This window comes from Spermophilus citellus, assembly GCF_964194105.1.
Source record: "Spermophilus citellus genome assembly, chromosome: 11".
Classification (NCBI taxonomy): Eukaryota; Metazoa; Chordata; class Mammalia; order Rodentia; family Sciuridae; genus Spermophilus; species Spermophilus citellus.
The window spans coordinates 61,552,126-61,566,194 of record NC_138192.1 but is presented as its reverse complement, the minus strand read 5'-3'; positions in this window follow the sequence as shown (position 1 = coordinate 61,566,194).

Sequence of the window (14,069 nt, the reverse complement as noted above, 5' to 3'; positions counted from 1 at the left end):
TATGATTTTCGAAAAAATGTAATGCATACCAAGTCTCTTAATCTAGATACCTCTGGATCAGTACATTTGTTTTTATTTTTTTATAATATGTACAAAGTAAAATTTCCAGAGGTCTGTGAAGTGCAGGTAGTTGCTTCCAGGTGTTATTCCTCATTTTTCCCCAAGTCCTCTTTTCAAAGATAAGTGCTCTTAACATTTTTCTGATTATTTCCAACTGAACACAATTATTTTTATTTTAAATTATTTTTAATAACTCATTTCCAGCTATATGTTAATTATTACTTTAAGTGTCAGTATTCATCATGCAAATAAATAAATTGTAAATCAGATGACCATGTTGATTTTTCTGGGTGGATCATTTGATTGTGGAGAGTGAGAGTATCTCCCAATTATGACACATTGGGCTAGGATGCTAATTATTAATAAGGTCTATTTATTGTGCAGGGAAAAAAAGCACCATAGCTTCCAGGAAAATTCCTTGAAAAGAACCCACAAGAGGAAGCCTGCTAGTTTATGGAAGCAATATTCATGCTGAGATCTGTTTAAGAGATTAAACCCATACAGGATGCCTGATTCTGCCTTCAATTAGATTTGAGGCCATAAAACAGCTTAGGAGTGTGGTTTTTGCCAGAGTGAATGTGAAGGACAAAGGGCAAAGGGTAATTAGCTCCTGACCTGAAGAGCTCATAAGAGAAGGAAATTTCAGTAAAACAGTTTCACTTTGCCCATTTTGATAGTGCATATGTGTGTGAAGCAGTATGTGTCCATCAGTAATAGAGGTCTGTTTTTATTAGAATACAACATGGTGGGTCACAAACTCAAATGACCACCTAGGCAGGTGGTCACACAAATGAGTGAAGCTAGCCAGTGAGCATGGGAGCGTACAAACCACCCCTATGTGCAAGTGTGACTTTATTCCAGCCATTAAAGTGAGGCCAGATTGTGGACTGAGGGTTGCTTTATCACCTGACGTTTTAAGAGATTTATAAACATGAATACTCATGTGAAATCTGCTGAGGTATAAGTATTTGCAATTATCTCAATTTTAAGGAAATATACAGGTCAATCAACATGTGTCTATGAGATAAACCAAGTCCAAGGACCTCCAGGTTGTGACTTCCAGCCAAGCTACTTAGACCAGGTATATAATGCCAAGTTTTTAAGCCATGGGAGAATGGAAGGAGTTAATTTCAATATCACAATATCTTATTCATTCCTTTATTCACTCATTCATTTTGAGACTATTAGCATACATTGCACATCAAATGCCAACATAACAGTGACTTAAAATATTTTTCTGTCTTTCTTTAACAGGTTGAGTTAAAGCAGTCCAGGGATGATATGTTTACTCAACCTTCTTCAAGAAAATAGCTTGATATCATGACCACTATGGCCACTCCAGTTCCTGCCATCAAAACATCATCATTCCACATAGATGGAAGGGAGAAAGAAAGGAATGGTTCACTCATTCCCTTTAGGAACACCACGGAAAACTTTTACCTGTTATTTTTCACCCATATCCAATAGGCCAAAACTTAGTCATGTGATTATTCCTAGAAACCAGAGGGCTTGTACATTTATATATTTATTTATTTTTATTACTGCCAATCATGCCTCCATCCAAAATTTCATAGATCGTTTCTTTTTAAAAAGAAGGAACACATAGCATTCTGGGGCTGGGGATGTGGCTCAAGCAGTAACGCGCTCGCCTGGCATGTGCGGGGCGCTGGGTTCGATCCTCAGCACCACATAAAAAAAAAAAAATAAAGATGTTGTGTCCACACCAAAAATTGAAAAATAAATATTTAAAAAAAAGAAGGAACACATAGCATTCTCTGCCACCAAAACTCTGTTGTATTAAAAGGTCCTAGGTTAGGTAACTTTCTATAAAAATTCATATCACTATAAATGTGTATTTCCTGCTCACAAGTAGTTTAAAATCCAATAGATAATGCATGCTTGTTGAGGTACAGCATCCAAGAAGAGGGACTAGTGTGATCAAAGACATAAGAACTAGAAAATATGGTGCTGTGTATGACATTAGAAGTTGCCTCAGAACTTAGTTGGCCTTCTCAGCACAATGAGACCCATTCCAGACAAAATACTTTTGAGAAGAAAGATCATCGAAGCCTCGAATCCCAGGACCTTACTAATTCCAGGATATTATGTCAGGTAAGTTGTGTCCTAATTGTATCAGAGAAAAGTACTTTGTGAAGAGGAAACCAGCCTGAGTAAAAGGGCTGTCAATCCATAAAAATTCTGCTTCTTGTTCTTCTGAATTCACCAGCTGGACCCATTATTAGAAATTAAAGATCCTCAGCACCTAAAACAATGTCAATACCCAGAACTTTAAAATAGCTACTAGGATGAAGAAGAGACCTGGGAATATATATCCAGCCTGATAAGACTCAAAGCATGTCAAAATACATCAGAACATTGCTTTAATAATTTTTTACTTCCAGGTATAATTTTCAACCTTCAGAAGTTTTATTTTATTTCCTCTTCATTTTTCATTAAATTCTTTTTCCTCTATTGAGTTCAAAACACAGGATTTTCTCAAAGCATGGTCTTGAACTTTCCATTTTTAATCTTGTTCCCAAATCTTCTGAGAACTCTAAAAGCAACTGGTGTTCACTCCACGCCTCAAAACTCAATCTCTGCCCAAAATTTTCTGCCTATTTTCCTCCAAATTCATACTCCCTAAACCAGAAGAAGAGGGAGGAGTCTCACTGAAACATAGATCATACAAGTACCCTAATAGTATCAGCCTGAGGTATCAATGAGTGTTTGAATAGAATGATAACAATGAACAGGAAATAAGAAAGTAATGCAAGAAAAATTATTAAAGGCAAATTTGAATGACATGATTATTGACTGATTGTGAGTAGTTCAAGTGAGATTAAAAGATCATACTAAAATTTCCAACATAGTAGCTGAAGAAATGGTGGCAGAAATTGAGAGGAATTCAGGAGGGCAAAGGGTGATGAGGCTGAGGCATTTAGTTTCTCCTATGAAACATTGGTGCTTCTGCGTGTTTATGTGTGCAGGACATCTTTCTACCAGTAATTTCATTGTACCATGAGCATTGCTAAAAATATGCTACTAAACTTCTATTAAGATAGGAAGAAATGTTATCATGAGATTTTTTTCTCTCTAAAAATGTTTTCTGATAAATATGCTAGGTTTGCTAAAATACTTATACCATCAAATAAAAAATAAATCCACACTTAGGTAAAGAAAATCCTTTATTCAAAAGGATTATTGCAATGGGGGGGGGGGAAGGGTCTATTGTGATATGGGCAGGGGACTGTTAATTGCTGCAACTAATAGCCCACCCATGAGATTTTCATGTGTCTCGATAGTTATGCAGAGAATGGCTTTTTTTTTTTTATGGGGAGGAGTATTTACAAGGCTAAAAGAAAACCTAGGTGTGGAGAGCAAGATGAGCTGTGGTGGGGTGGGGAAAGGACACAAACACATGGAGGGACCATTAGGAAGCTTGTTTCAAGTTTAATGCTCAAGAGTGGACCAAAGTTTAGGGACCTGTGAATGGGAGAGCAGTCTAAAAATACATTTTGGTCATGTCAAGTTAATAGGCATTTTGTCCAGATTGGTCAGTAAGAATAAACAGTTTAATCATTATGAGACAATGAAAAGGAATTTAAGGAGTTTACCTGTCACAGGTAAACATGGGGTTTTTCATAAATTTTATCTAAATCATATAGGGTGTTTCTTTGCAGCCAGCCATTTCTTATGATGCAAAAGTTTAGGGGTAGTTTCTTGATCTTTGGTCTTAGAGCCAAGGGCTCAAGTAATAAGTTAGTCACATTTCAACCTGATCATTCTTTTTGAGTAGTATCAAATCTAAAATTTTTAAAATTCATTTTGAAAGTTAATACATCATTCTGAAAATGAATATACCTGTTGAGAAAACTAGAAAAATTTAGTTTACCATTTGAGGAATAGCAAAGGTGAAATGCAAAAGATTATATAAGATCAGTGGGATAATGACAGAAAATTGATACCCATATGACTTCTCCATAAATTTATATTTCCTATCAATTTATTAGATGATGGTTTTTCTCCTCTCCACCTGCTTCTGTTTTGAGCTTCCTTAGATAGCATTCTGATGTTTACTTCCTTGTGTATTTGTATTTACTGTTGTTAAACAAACCATTTAATAATGCTAAGAGGACCATTTCCATGGAATGCTATTGTGATTTTGCTAGGCTTGCAAACATATTACTTAGGTGGGGGAGGGGAGTTTCTCTTGTACATCACACAGAAGTTGGCCCATGCACTCAATAAAAGCTCATTATGGAAAGATTATAAACGTATAACAATACATTTTAAGTGAGATGCAATGATCCATAAAATTGGTATGGCTAATTAGCAGATCAAATCTCTGTAAGAACTGGATGTCTTTAATATCCTGCCGTTGCTTAATTCTATAGGTATTTTACTATCCACAAATGTTTAGTAAAATTAAATAATAGTATAAATGTTCAGTGGGATTAAAGCAACTGTAAAATGAAACCAAATAAAATGAGTTTATTTTGTTAATAGAATAAAGAGAATCCCAGTTTTAATGTAACATTACACAAAATCTAGAGCAAACATCCTCTGAATCCCAGCCTCATTTCACATGTAATTAACCTTTCTCAATCAAGCTAAGCATCCTTTACACCTCCTTCTCCAATGCTGCACATCCACGTTTCTTCTTTCATGTGAATAAAAGGCAGATATCAATTCAGACTAGTAATACTGCCTCACACTGTGCTTCCAGATCAAGATCATCCCAAAGGTATATTGCATACTAATCATTCCCCCCAACTCATAGGTATATTTCACAAATCTTGTTTCTTCTTGCAGAAGCAGGAAACATATGATGTAATGGAAAACATGTTTAAATAGTAAAATTTTCTCACCTATTGGTCACGATTGAGATGGGCATATGTTAGATTTTGGTCTCCCAACCACCACTGCCTGTTTTCTGATAAATGCTAACAATCTGGAAGTGGTAAACCTCTCCTGTGTAGAATTCCACACTCTTTCTACAGAAATGAAACATATTACCTAGGCTCTAGTCAATCAGCACTTTCTATCTCCCAGTGATTGGTAAACAGTTAATTGTAGACAGAAGAGCTCAAGACTCCAAACAGGGTGATTACAAGTGTGACAGCTACTAGGAAAAGAATATCTCTTTTTGTTGGGACTGCAACCTGAAAGAATGTGAGGTGATCTCTAGTAGAGCCATGCTGCTATTACCTGGAGAATAAACTCACCATGAGGAGGAAAGTCCCACAAGAAACAGGGAGAAACCACAACTTATCATGATATCATCCTATATATTGCCATTTCAATTTTCCAGTTAGGTGACATTTTCTTTCCTTATTTTGGACACCAATTTCAGTCATAACCAAAAGAGATCTAAAAAGTACAATATCAGGCATATGTGGTAGTGATAACATACATAAGATCACAGAATGAGGAATCATACTCTCTGATTTCGATTTCAGTTTAGCTACTAATGTTCTGACTTTCCTTTGGCAAATATCTTAAGCTGAGGACAGTTCCTTACAGCATGGAAAAGGTTCCAAAAATCTTTGTGTATTGAATTAATTGTACATAAATCATGAGTGAAAGACATACTAATAATCAAGAAATTATAGTTGTCATATTTTTAACATTGATTTTTCTGTGATTTTTAATAAAACCAAAAATATAGGTTTATTTCAGCTCTACTAAATCTTATTCTAGTTGTTAAATTGTGTTCTGAAGTTTTTCTAGTTCTAGAAATATATGGAAGTCTGTAAGTTAGACTTCGGAGAGTGAGAAGGCGGTAACAATTCTGTCCTGTCATAAGGTCTTAAGCTTAAAAGTGGCATCTATTTCTACTAGCATTACCCAAGTGTGTACAGGTGAAGTGATTTTAAGTGAAACAAAGTTACTCAGCACTGAGTAGACAATGGGATTTACAGAAAGATCGCATAAAATGGTAGATAGAAATATTTCCTCAAAGTGTTCAGTGAGGTTAATTTTAAAGCACATATCTACTCAACTCATAGAAAAATGGAGTTAAAAAATCCCCAGTCCTTGTTTTCCACAGAAACATTGTTTATAAAACTATATAGATGCTAACTAAAATACCTCTATGAGAATTCCAGGGCTCAGTGAAGAGGTTACAGTACCCCAGGCAATCAGAAAGCCAAAAAACAGGGATTTTCAAATGGATGAGAAGAGCAACCTTATTTGATCCTGATTACCTCCTATTCTAGGCCAGCACAGGCCAGCACCAGTAGAGAATCCCTCAGGGGAAAGAGAAAAGTGGAGGGAGTGTCCAACCTTCTAATTTTTGGAGAGCTTCTAAGGGACTTTTGAAGTGCTGATGGAACTGGCATAGTTTAGATATCTGGGGCACATTGACAATGTAGAAGAGCTGGGAAGCTGGGAACAGCTGGAGGTTCAACTGGGGCTAGCACAGCTGGGTTCTACTGGGAACCTGGGAGAAGACTCAGAACTCAAACTTCTTCCTAAGGAGGAAAAGAGATGCTCGGAGAGTGTGCCCAGCATTCCAGGTTTTGAAAGGATGCCCCAGAGAAGGGCATTTGTCTTGTCTGCCTCAGGGCAAGAGAAAGCAAGGAGGTTTGCTGCAGTAGAACTGGAGAATTTGCAGTGTCATAGACAGACACCAGAGGGAGTAAGCAATTATGAGCTACTGAAAAAGAAACTAGGAAGTCTTTTTTAAATGAGAAAAGGTACACATTGAATGAGAAATCTACACTCTCAAATTTTTAGAGATCAAACTGATTGGATGAGGATCTTCCCCTAAATGGTACCAGTCCATAAGACTGGGACAAGGGGCTGTTTGTTCAAAGGTATGAATCCTAACACATTATGTGACACATTAAGAAACAAGGATATGTGGCCTAAACAAAGGAACAAAATAAATCTCCAGAAAGGGAGGCTAACGAAACACAAGAACATGAATTACCCAATGAAGAATTCAGAATTCAAACAGTATCACAAATATATTGTACAATCCCTAGAAAATTATGCATAAACAAAATGAGAATTTCAACATACACATACATACACACACACACACACACACACACACACACACACACTCACATTCACACATTTTTGATCTGGAGAACAGAAAAATTCAATTGGGTGGTTCCAAAGCAGACTTGATCAAGCAGAAGAAAGAAAAAAGAAACTGTGAACTCAAAGACAGGTAATCTGAAATAGTCCAGTTAGAAAAATAACAGGAGAAAAAAAATGAAAAAGAGTGGCAGAAAGCTTAAGAGACTTAGGAAAAAACATCAAAGAACCAATGTATTCTTCACAGAATTAGAAGACAGTGAGAGAAAAGTCCTGAAAATTGATTGCAAGAAATAATGATGGAAAACTTCCTGTATCTAGAGATGAAAATAGGAATCCAGATTCAAGAAGCTTAATGAACTTCAGTTGTCAGGAGTCCAAAGAATTTAAGGAGAAATGACTATACTGTAAAATGTCAAAGACAAAGAGAAATTTTGAAAGCAGCAAGAGAAAAGTGACTATACAGTCACATACAAATGGGGCTAGTCCCCTTAACATATGAATCATCTCAGTAAACATCTTACAGGCCAGTAGGAAATGGGATGATACATGCAAAATACTGAAAAAAGAAAAAAGAAAAAAAAAACTCTGTCAAACAAGAATACTGTTCTTGGCAAAACTTTCCTTCAAAAAATAAAGATCTCTCCAGATCAAATCGGTGGGAGTTCATCATCACTAGACCTACCTCACAAGAAATCTTAGAGGGAGTTCTTCAAGTTGAAAATAAATAAAAGGATGTTAAACAACAACATAAAGTATAGCCAGGCAAAGTGGTACACACCTAAAATTCAGGGGATTTGGAAAGCTGAGGCAGAATGATTACAAGTTTGAGGCCAGCATGGACAACTTAAGGAGGCCCTGACTGAAAATAAAAAGTAATAAGGGCTTAAGATATAACTCGGTGGTAGAGAATCCCAAAATAATTTCCTTGTAGCAACACACACACACAAATACTAGATGAAAGTATAAAGTAATTCACTATTAAAGTTCAATATGTAGAAAAATATTGTTTTATTGTAATGGTGGTACATAAATCACTTTTAATTATAGTAGGGAATTAAAAGCACAGAACTATAATAATACATTAATAGATGGACAATGTAAAAATATGGAATAAAGTATTTGCATACAATTAAAGTTAAGTTTTTATCATCATAAAATACTGTTACAAGTATGTTTTTGTAATATCCCAATAGTAACCAAAGAAAATGACTACAGAGATTAAAAAATAATAACGAAAGTTTCAAATCACATTACTTCAAAATGTGAAGAAGAACAGAAAAAGAAAAATAAGAACAAAAACATCTACAAGACTGAAAACAACTAGGAACATCACAACAGTAAGTATTTCTCTATTGATAATTATTTCAAGTGCAAATGCATGAAAGATTTAACTGTATGCCATCCATAAGAAATCAACTTTAAATTTACAGGCTACATACATTGAAAGGGAAGTGATAAAAATAGATGTTCCTTGGAAATTTTAACCCAAATAGAACAGGGATGACCACACTTATATCAGACAAAATAAATGTTAATTTCAAAACTATTCAAAGAGACAAGGAAGGATAGTATAATGTTAAAAAGAGTCAATTTTCCAGGAATATACAACAATTAGAAATATATATGCACACAATATCAGAGCACTTTAAATTTACTTTAACTGAAAAGACAAATAGACAACATCCCAATAATAATAGGAACTTTCAATTTATAATTTGTTTATTTCAATAGGAGACATCCCACTTGAATTTAATTTATCCACTCAAAATTACAGGGCAACCATACAATATCAATTAGGAATCAGAGGACTGCAAACCACAATAAACCAAATGGACCTAACAGGTATACACAAAGTATTCCACCCAATAACAACAAAATTCCAGTTTCTTTTAAGAGCAAATGGAACATTGTCCTGGGTGGTTCTTATATTAGTTCACAAAATATATCTTAACAAACTAAAGATTATTGAAAAATATCAGGTGTCTTTTCCAACAACAATGGAATGAAACTATAATTTAAGGGCAGAAGGGAAGCTGGAAAATTCAAAAATATGTAGAAATTAACACACTCCTGAGCAACCAATGGGCCAAAGAATAAATCCAAAGAGACAATGCAAAATAACTCAAAACAAATGAGAATGAAAAGCCACATGCCAAAACTATGGAATACAGCAGAAACAGAGCCAAACCAGAAATTTATGACAAATGCCTTCATTAAGAAAGATCACAAAATAACAACATTATACTTCTAGAAACTGGTAAAACAAGAACAAACAAAGTCCAAAGTTGGCAGAATTAAGAGTAGAGCATAAAGAAGTTAAATTGAGAATAAAAAAAAATTAGAAAAAAATCATGAATATTAAAAATTATTGTTTGAAAAGGTCAATGTGATTGACAAACTTTTAGCCAGATTATTTATGAAAAAGAGAAGATTCATATAAAATTAGAATTGAAAAAAGAGCTATTACAACTGATGACACAAAATTTCCAACAATTATAAGAGACTGTTATAATAATTACATGCCAACAAATTGGATAAACTAGAAGAAAATACAGATTTATGGAAACGTACAACCTACAAAGACAGAACAATAAAGAAATAGAAAATCTGAACAGAGGATAAATGTGATAAAACAGGTATTGGAACTCTTCCAACAATGGAAGTCCAAGCCCTGGAGGCTTTACTGATGAATTCTAGCAAATATTTAATAAAAATTAATGCCAAACACTCTCCAAAATTTAGAAAACGCATAAACTTCCTATTTCATTTTATAAAACCAGCATTAACTCTGATGAATGTAGAGCAAAGATCCTCAACAAAATACTAGCAAACCAAAATCAACAGCATATTAAAAAGATCATACACACATACACATATGCTGTGAACAAATTGAATTTATTTCTGAAATTCAACGATGGTTCAACATACACTAAATCAAGTATTGTGATATACCACACCAACACATGAGTATCCCAACACATTTATTAAAAAAAAATGTTTTGACAAAATTTAAAACTTTTTTCCTGATAACACCACCTAAAAAACTAGCAATTAGTTCAATATAATAAAGACTATATATGATAAGCCCATAGCTAGTATAATATTCAGTGGTCAAACAAATTTGAAAGCCTTTCTACTAAGTTCAGGAATAAGACAAAAATGACTACTCTGAATCACTGTTATCAAATATTGCACTGGAAGTGTAAGCCAGAGTAATTATGTCAGAAAATAAATACAAAATATCTGAATTGGAAAGGAATGAGTAAAATCATCTCTTTTGACAAATGCTATGATGGTATTTGTAGAAAACCCAAAAGATCCCACCAAAAAAATATGTGCTTGTGTATGTGTATTTAAAAAAAAAACTCTTAAAAGTAGTGAAAGAATGTGTCAAACTTTCAGAATATAAAAATTAGTGCTTTTCTATATACCAACAACAATGTAAAAAAAAGGAATTCAAAAAATCCTCTTTATAATAGCATCAAACAGAATAAAACACTTAGGGATAAACTTAACCAAGAAGTAAAAGACTGAAAGAAATTAAGAACGTAAACAAATTGAAAGATACCCCATGTTTATGGATCAGAATACTTAATATTAAGAGGTTTATACCACTCTCAGTGATCTACAGTACAAGTTCAGTGTGATTCCATCAAAACCCCAATGATTCCTTTTGCAAAAATAGAAAAAGCAATCTTAAAATTTATAGAAAATAACAAAGAACCTCAAATATCCAAAAAAATCTTGACAAGAAACAAAGCTGAATGTTTCACATTTTCTGATGTAAAAACACATTACAAAGTAACACAAATCCAAACAATATGGTGCTGATAAATATGTAGTCCAATGGAATACAGAATAGAGACCCTTGAAATAAACCTGCACAAATATCATCACACATATTAATGTAAAAAGGCTTCAAAATTCAGAATCTCAGAATTACAAAACACAACTCTGTGTCCATACCCATACTTGAAACTTTAGTTAAAAATTTTTTTAAGAGAGAGAGAGAGAGAGAGAGAGAGAGAGAGAGAGAGAGAGAGAGAGAGAATCTTTTTTTGTAGATGGACACAACACAATGGCTTTTTTTTTAAATGTGGTGCTGAGAATCGAACCCAGGTCCCACCCATGCTAGGTGAGCGTTCTACCGCTAAGCCACAATCCCAGCCCCCCAAATTTTTTAAATTAACTTAGTAAAAATAGAAATAATTATCATAATGATAATCATTAAATTAATCAAATCAGGAATTAGTTTAAATATAGTGAACCAAATATTTGATTTTAAACCTGCCACCTCAAAACTCTTCATTATAATGATAGTTAAGGGACAAAGTAAAATTCTCACAAGCAGAGAAAATAGTAGTCATAACAACAGAGATGAGATGTCAAGAATATTAATAACTGGAAAGCAAATAAACTAGTGGCAATCAATTTGACAGGGTATTGAGAAAGCCTAACTATCTTACAATGAGTTACTTGGAAAGTTTCAGGAATGAAATGGCTGTAGAATTGCTGGTGGAAGAATGTGAAGCTGAAAACAGGAGGATTTTCTGAAAGACTGCAAAAACTAATTTAGTAATAAGGGTCCCTTCTAGATCGTGTACAATTAGAGGTTTGGTATAAAGAAACACTGAACAAGAAACATGAATCCCAGACAAGATCTCATTTTTGGGGTGTAGAGATTAGATGTTGGGGAGAGGCCATGTGGGTCACCATGGATTCCAGTGAGAGGTCCTGTTTCACTTGCCTCCAAGAACACTGACAGCCAGCCAAATAGGAGACTGGTCCAACAGAAAACAACACAATGATCTTACTTGATCACTCTCCAAGGAAATCTACTAGGGGATTTCTGAGATTACAGTCAGCTCTTTAATGGTCTGCTTTTATGATCCAAATTCAAAGATGCCTTGACAATTTTGAAGAAAAGATGAAAATTGAAACCAGACCTGGTTCTCCCTCCCATGGAGCCTCTCTTCTCACTTCTACCCTCTTCTCTTTTTCCCATGGGTCCTAGACTTGGAAACTGTTTCCTGCAGTTGCTGCCTCTTTGGTAATTTAGTTTTCCTTCACACTTACCTAGCTAATAGTGATTTCTACCTGGTTAACAATTTCTTATACTAAATTATCTTTTTTGAGACACCTGGTGTGATTTCTTCCCCCCAAGTAGTCCAGGACTGCTAAAATATTGAAAACGAAAAATGGAAAACCAGCAATTCACATCTATTGGATGGGAATTGTCTGAAGCAGAATACTTACTTCATAGGAAAGTTCACGTGAAAATGTGATATTTAGATGATAAAACAGAACTCCTTTAGTAGAAAGATTGAACCTAGTCATCAACCAGAGCTCTCCAGCCTAAGGCACCTACTTTGAAACCTATAGAGAGAAGCTAGAAAACATTAGTGAAAAATGGGTCAGAAATAAGGAATATCAGTCTTCAAGTTGCATTTGTATGCATAATAGAGTGAAATCCTATGGTGTGGTTTACTAAACATTAATCTATAATCAGTAGGTATCCCCAAATAATTATGACAAACTGAAGTAGGATAGAATTTCCCACCATGTTTAAATGGAATAATACATTAATATTCAGAGAAGGTCATACCTCAGAGAAGACATGACAAGGTAGACATTTCACATAAGAAAGATGGGAAAGGACTTCCAGTGAAGTCCCTTAACCTACTAATCAGGTCAAAAGTCCATACCTTTTTACAGTGCAACTTGCAAGAAAATAGCTTGTGGGGTTCACTCAGACATCAGTATCTCCTTGCCTGAGGTTAGCATGGACAGATAGTAATTGCTTCTTTTTCCCAGTGTTTGTCTTAGCTTTCCTGTGTCCCACTGATCCATTGATTCTGCTCCACAGGCTACTGACTTCACTCTTCATTGAAAAGCATGCTGAGATCATGGCTTTGTTTCCTCCACTCTACCAATACAGTGATGTTGCCCTGAAAAGTGAGATTTCTAGGTACTTCAAGGTTCCTGTGGCAGTAGTTAATTATCCAACAGGAACTTTTATATTTCCACAAGAATTACCTCCAATCCTTGGAGTCCCTGCAAGGCTCTTCTGAATCAAACTTGAAAACAAGCTTTGTCAAACAGCAGGATCTGTCTGAATGTGGGTCAAAAATAGAAAAGCTTTCAAAAGATTAGCAGCAACTGGTAAAAGACAAGACAGTAACAAGATTATTCACAATCTCTTTCCTTCCCCTTAAAACTCATTATTGATACTGTTGTTGCTGAAATCAGCTGCATTTTAACAGTTTTGTATGACTTAAAAAAATATCTATTTCATTCCAGTCTTCCACCACCTGAGAAAAATCATAAGCCCTGACTTGCCTAACTTTTTAGAGACCACAAGAAGAATTTGAAGTAGAATGTAGAAACCCTTTAACATGCTTATATCATATTAAAAGCAATTGGATAGACTTGGACTTGCTTTTAAAGGACTAAATATGAATTCTAATAAACTGAACACAAAATTAGGCAACCTCATTTGTAGGAATAGTGTTCCTGATTTTGTAATAGTTTTTTACTTAGTCAAACATTTTCTTAATTTGTGTTATTTTCCCAGCTCTAGATTGTTTTAAAAGACATAAAGGAAATTTCTACTACAAAAGAGTTTGCTCAAAACTTCAAAATGCAACTCGTGTTAACGTTTTAGTTTATGTAAGGAGTAGGAGTGGATTATTGCAGTTCTAAGTGGATTCTTTTAACTCTAGAACTAGCAGCTTTAGCTCTTGTACTCAAACCATATAAAATTTAAAGACAATCTTTAGTAGCAGATTGCAATTAGATTCTGGAGACCTTCTCTTCATTTTCTAATATTTATAATAATCCCATAGAATGGCCTGATTAACCTTGGAATATGGAGGCTGAGCCCAAATGTCTTTTAGTCAAATGTGCTAATTTTAGGAGAGCACCAAACTCTCTTTTCCCAGTGCTTTTCCTACAGTAGA